The following is a 6,775-nucleotide window of genomic DNA, read 5'->3' on the forward strand; positions in this document are numbered from 1 at the left end:
AAATGTTTTGCAGTAAGTTTTGACAAATCTCCCCAATGGAAATTTTTATTTTCGCTTTGTCACTGTATAAAATTTCATTTTGAAGTTTTCAAGAGGGGAACTCTTGCTTTGCACAATTTTCAATAAATTTGATGTTCAGAGCCATAGGACAAGGCAGATGTTAACCTAACAGTAAAGGAACAGATGAAAATAGATTCTGCTGCAAAAGGTGGAAGGACTGGAAAGAAAGCAGGAAGAGACCTCTCACAAGAACACGAACAGAGCAAGAAGTGAAAAGGACTCAGTTTCCAGGTTGCCTTGATAGAGGCTTAGGCCCTAAGTCTTAGGGAAACCTGTAGACCAATGACCTCAAGGGAGACCTTGTGGACTGAACAAGGCTGGCACCTACTTACCATGGGAGAGGGAGATTGTTAGGTGCAGATGTACTTCCCTGACCGCTCCTTGAAGCCATTATGATCTCAAATCAGATATCCCATTTACTGAATGACACGTGCTCTTTCACCGCTGCCTTTTCTCAACACTGTACTGCATCAGAGCACACACCACACTGACATGAGTAGATAAGGAGACCTTGGACTTCTCGTTGGGAAAGCTTAGCAAAGAAGGACTGAGAGATAGTCTCGAAATTATCTTTGCCAAGTCCTTTAATTGACCTAAGACAAAGATATCGTCTTCAGTTTATCAGTTTGTGAAATTGTTTAATTTGTCTTTATTTTCCAGGAAATAAAAGATTTGAAAAAATCTTTGTCAGCTTCTGTCATTCAAAAATCTTTGTCAACTATTCTAGGTTGCACCTGTGAGAAATCTGTCAGCCTATTAGGAGTCTCTGAGGTGGCACTCCTGGCCTCAGCTTTCTGGAGACAAATGTCTAAGACTACAGAGCCCTCCAGAGCAGTGCCAAGGGCACCAAGTCAAGCAAGGAAGCTGGGATCTCACACCACTTGCATGTTGCTACCCTGCTCTTGCTGCGTGTGCTGACTCAGTGACTGAGCAGGGACCTGAGAGATGCTTCTGCAATGGCTGTGCTGGGTTATCAGTGGAAGTTCATTGCAGTCCCACAGGGAGGGCCACGATCCCACTGCAGTCTCCTACCCTCCCTTCCTCTCCCCCCTTGCAACTTGTTTGTCTGACTCTTTTAAAAAGAGAGTTGTCTTGAATTTAAAGCCTATTTGGCATATTATGGCCCTTCCTTTAATAGTTTGTTCCCACTCTCCCAGTGCTGCAGAGAAAGGACCTGGAATCACACCTTTCATCCATCTCCAATGCCCTCTTTGCTGAGGAGGAGTGGTCTCTTGAAGTGAGGTCATCTGCAGCGGTTTGTGAATTGAACTAACTTTGAGTCAATTGACAGACCACAGTGAGAAAGATAGAAAAGAACATAATCGAGTATTATTGTCTTGCTTACTTTCTCCATGATATCTTTAAGGTATGGCCTTCTATACTCAACTGAATAATCAAAAATCTCATTGATGTTCCTGTCTTGGACCTCTTGTACAAGAGGTTCCTATCTTGTACCTCAGTCAATCATCTTGAGAAAGGTGTTCTTGCCCCAGTTTTATTACTTCAGAAGCTGTAGCAAGATAGTTCTCCATATCTCTGTTTGTGTCACTTTCCCCCTTTGGATCTTCCCCTCTTCCTCCCCCCCCCCCCCCGCCCCGCCCCAAAATGAGTATAAACTGTTTATCTTCCCTCTGAAAGCCCTTCATGATCTATTCACACCATTTCATTGATCACCTTGTACAAAGGTGTTTACTGAATGTGCTGGGACAGTTTGCATTTATGAGGAGTCCTAATACATGAAGAATTACAGGGTAGGGCCCCATTATTGAATTTATTACTGCAGTTTCAGTCTTTCTTTTCTGCTTTATTATTTTAGTTCTTTCTTTGTCTAATAATTTTGCATTTCTGTTTCCCTAGTGTTTTTTTTCCTTTGTTTCTTCTCGACCTTTCCTATATTTCTTTTTCCTACAATACTTTCTCCTGATGCTCCTCCTTGGTTTCCTTGCCAAATGCATTTTTAAAGCTGTTATTTATTTGTTGCTGCTTGGCCAAGCCCAGTTCTTTCAAAATCTCCCTGGGTATTTTTTACACAACTATTGATTTTTAAGCACCCCAAAGATGAATTGTGGCTGCCAGTTGCAATGTGTTTCTCTAGCTGTAGCAGCTCCTCCTTTGAAATGGCTGACTGAGTGGGATATGACTCAAGTCATGAGCAGGAAGCAAATGATTTCCTTCTGCGTGCTTCTTTGACTAAGCACTTGGCAAACATCAAGAGATCCTGCCAGAGGACCGACTCATCAGCTAGTTGTGTTTTTCCTTTCTCTCTCTCGCCCTCCCTCCCTCGCACACAGACATACTGCAAAGTTGGATATTCTCGGCAACGTGGTCGTAGTTCAGTAACCTTTCCTAAGAAGTTACCAAGAGGGATGTGTCAAAAACACCTTTTTTCCTCTCACTGTTTGAAGTCTCCTCTGTATGGTACTGCATCTTATCAAATACTTATGGATAGCATAGATGCATGAGCAAACCGAGGATCACTCCTGCTTCTGCTGAAGTGAGTGCTTCCTGCAAAGCTAAGCCAGCTTTTTAACACAGACAATGAGAAAAATCCCTGCACCTATCTAAAGCAATGTGTATTTATCTCCCATCATAGGCTCACATCTACGATCCTAATTAGTTCCAATTAAGGGTCAGAGCTAAGCCTTTAGCATACAAAGGAAAAGAAAATCCCTCAGAGTAATTTCTATTAAATCTAAGTTTGAGTGAGAGTGTTTACCATGATAGTAACTGTTAGCCCCTTGGCTTGTCATTGGTTTTTCCAAATTTCTTTAACAGTGTATCTTCAAAAGGGTGCCTTGAGGTCTGAGGACAGGTACTGTTATTGTAGAGTATTATGGCAAAGATGTTATTCATATATACCTCAAAACTTTTTGTGCTGACAATTGGTAAGGTGAATGCTGGAGCTGAATGTGTCTGCTGTTTGTGTTGAGGCAGGGTTTTTTTTTTACCTAGGAACAGCATAGAACACAATACCATAAAGCTAAACAGTAGCACATGTTCTTGAATGGGTTTTGCAGCCTGCTCCTTACCAGAAGGCAGTTGCCAGTGATTGAGCTAGCTGATTTACAGCTAGTCCAGACATACCTGTGCAAATTGCAGTTTGGCTTATATAGGCTCAGTTGACACTATGTAACTGCAGTACAGGTGTACCGTCAGTATCATGTCCACAGCAACCTAGTTCAGAAATTTCTATCGGTTAAAAAAAAAAAAAATCATTTTCAAAGGTAATCAAATGGCCTTTAAGAAATAGTTACTTACTCCTAACAATCTAAACCCAAACTGCTGATGTTCTATGGTTGAAGATGACCCAACTCTCCCAAGAATAAGCATTCTTAGCAGCTTAGTCTTCTATAACAAGGAATTATAGGATGCATTGTAAGGTAAGTAGCAGGTAAGTAGCATTTTCCCATCTTAATGATCCTATGACTACATGAGGAGAGATTCAAATGACACTGCAAAGTAAGGTCTTTTTACCAATGCTCAAATCACTGTATTATGCACTATCCCCCTCTGGGCTGTACAATAGAACATTAATTTTATAATCAGCAATTTATTTATTTACTCTTTCCAATCAGCACAAACTTCTCTTGAAGTGAAGTCCTCTTAATGGTTCAGAACCTTTACACCCTTCTTTCAGTAATATATTCTTCAAGGGAAGACTTGCATGTTTGAAGATAACTTTCAGACATAATGAAGAAATGACAGAAAGCCTGTTGGCCTAGAAAAGAGCCATTCACATCCATTCATTTATGCATATCCCACTCACATGCTGGTAGTGTTTTGTGACATGTATTTCTATCCCCTTATCCATGCAGTTATCAGGCACCATATGTAAGGCAGGCATTAAAGCAAGAACATCACACGTGACACCTAGTTAGTTGGTTAGAGACAGACAAAGCCGTTCCTTCTTATCTCAGCAGGAAGCCACACTACTTTGAGCCCAAAGCTTCTTGGTTCAATTTCTTGCTGGAATTGATTCCTTATAAATATGAATTACTCTTCATTTGATCTTTGCTCATTTGTGGGCAGGGCAGCAGTGCCCCACAGATCTGCATGTGGAGGGTCCACACAGGTTTTTTCATGTGTTCTGTGTGGAAAGCAAGAAATTGAGGATTCGGCACCTCTCTACGTGAGACTTTGGATGGTGCACTTTATTTGCTCTGGCCTCACTGCAACAGACGGCTCATTAGGTTAGAGGAGCAAAGGAATAAATAAGGCAAAGGTGCATTAAGCCCCCTTCAATGCTGTAGAAATTCATTAGAGACCCTGGGGAATATCTACCTTAAAATGGTGGATTGCTGTGACTTGAGTTGGTGTCCCGTTCTGCAAATCATCATCATGCTGTCAGTTGCTGAGTATACAGAGTCAGAGAGGAGGTACACAGAGTTTTAAAACTTATTTGTGAAAAATTTGTGAAAGTGTAATATAGATCCTACTTTTTTTTTTTTTTTTTTTTTTTTTTTTTTTTTTTCAGGGAGGAGCGCAACAGTTCTCTGAGCCTTCCTGTGAGAGGAATCAAGCCATTATCTTTTCAGTCACCTTCAATGGGTTTGACAATGAGAAAGACTGACCCAGATTTTGGTCACCATTTTGTATTGTAGGATGTTAGTGTATGCCTTTTGACTTTATTTTTATTCTAGATAGAGTATGCATGTGTGTAGGTATACACATTTAACCATTCTATATATCTTACATTCTAGAATGTTCAGTTTCTGATATGTCTGACATAACAATACTCAGATATGTGTCACTGCAAGTCCTGGTACAGGTTATCTTATGAATTTTACCCCTTTTAATTTTGAAGGCATTGTAATATCTCAGTGTCACAAAATTACAGAATGGTTGAGGTTGGAAGTGGCCTCTGGAAATCATCTAGTCCAACCCCTCCTTGCTCAAAGGAGTCTCAACTAGAGCAGGTTTCTCAGGACATAGTTCAGACAGATTTTGAATATTTCCACAGATGGAGACCGGGAAGCCTGTTCCAGTGTTCAAACACCCTCACAGTAAAGTTTTTTGTGTTTGAATGGAATTTCCTCTATTTCAGTTGATGGCTGTTGCCTCGTCTGTCATTGAGCACCACTGAGAAGAGTCTGGCTCCCTCTTCTTTACTCCCTCCCATCAGGTATTTATAAACATCGATAAGATCCTCTGAGCCTTCTCTTCTCCAGGCTAAAAAATCCCAACTACCTCAGACTGTCCTTGTATGACAGATGCTTGATCATCTTATCTCCCTTAATCATCTTTGTGGCCCTTTGCTGGATTCTTCCCAGTCCATGTCTCTCCTGTACTGGGGAGACCAGCACTGGGCACACCACTCCAGATGAGGCCTCACCAGTGCTGAGCAGAGGGGAAGGATCACCTTGCTTAACCTGCTGAAAATACTCTTCCCAATGTGGCCCACGATACTTTTTGCCTTCTTTGCCTCAAGCGCACATTGCTGGCTCATATTCAACTTGTCGTCTACCAAGACCCCCGGGACCCCCCTTCTCTGCAAAGCTGCTTTCCAGCTGGTCAGCCCCATCCTGGACTGGTGCATGAGGTTATTCCACCCCAGATGCAGGACTGGGCATTTCCCTTTGCTGAGCTTCATGAGGTTCCTCTCTGCCCATTTCTCCAGCTTGTTGAGGTCCCTCTGAATAGCAACGCAACCAATCTGGTGTATCAGCCACTCCTCCCAGTTTCGTATTGTCTGCACACTTGCTGAGGGTGCACTCTGTCCCATCATCTAGGTCATTAATGAAGATGTTCAACAGTATTGGACACAGTGTAACCCTGGGAGACACCACTAGTGATTGCCCTCCGGCTGGATGTTGTGCCATTTGTCACAGCTCTCTGAGCCTGGGAGTTCAGCCAGTTTTAAATCCAGCTTACTGACCACTCACTGATCCAGCTCATATTTGATCAGCTTGTCTATGAGGATGTTATGGGAGACAGTGTCAAAAGCCTAACTAAGGCTGAAATAAACAACATCCACTGCTCTCCCCTCATCCACCTAGCCAGTCATTTCACTGTAGAAGTGATCACACTGGTCAAGCATGACTTCCCCTTTCTAAAGCCATGCTGACTGCTCCTAATCATGTTCTTCTCCTTCATATGTTTCAGAATAGTTTCCAGGATTATTTGCATCGTCACCCTCCCAGGAATCAAGGTGAGGTTGACCAACCTGCAGTTCCCCAGATCCTCCTTTTCACCCTTCTTGAAGATAGGAGTGACATTTGCTTTTCTCTAGCCCTCAGGAACCTCTCCCTATTGTCATGACCTTTCAAAGATAATCAAGAGTGGCCTCTCAATAACAGCAGCCAGCTCCCTCAGCACTTGTGGCTGCATCCCATCAGATACCATGGACTTGCATGCTTATGTCCAGTTTGTTTCCGTGATCCCATACCTGATCCTCCTCCATCGATGGTAAGTATTCCTTGCTCCAGACTTTCTCACACATCTCAGGGGCCTGGAATTCCTGAAGGCTGGTCTTACTATAAAGACTGAGGTGAAGGAGACATTGAGTCCTTGGCCTTTCTGTGTCCTCTGTGACCAATTCCCCTACCCCATTAAGCATCAGGCCCAGATTTTCCCTACTCTTGCTTTTGCTGCTGATGTATTCAGAGAAGCCCTTCTTGTTGCCCTTCCTGGCCAGACCCAACTCAAGGTGCACTTTTGTGGTCTTAATCCCAGCCCTGCATGCCTGGACAGTGTCTCTATAGTCCTCCTGGGTCAC

General features: G+C 42.7%; 1 long non-coding RNA gene across 1 annotated transcript; it reads left to right on the forward strand.

The window, feature by feature from the left end:
- The first annotated feature begins 5,102 nt into the window (after nucleotides 1-5,102).
- LOC135328704 (uncharacterized) lies at nucleotides 5,103-6,449 on the forward strand. Its single transcript, XR_010389708.1, has 3 exons — nucleotides 5,103-5,182; nucleotides 6,163-6,208; nucleotides 6,290-6,449. It is a non-coding gene; the product is annotated as an uncharacterized LOC135328704 (long non-coding RNA).
- The last annotated feature ends 326 nt before the right edge of the window (nucleotides 6,450-6,775 follow it).

The sequence above is a fragment of the Dromaius novaehollandiae genome, chromosome 1 (assembly GCF_036370855.1).
Source record: "Dromaius novaehollandiae isolate bDroNov1 chromosome 1, bDroNov1.hap1, whole genome shotgun sequence".
NCBI classification, from domain to species: Eukaryota; Metazoa; Chordata; class Aves; order Casuariiformes; family Dromaiidae; genus Dromaius; species Dromaius novaehollandiae.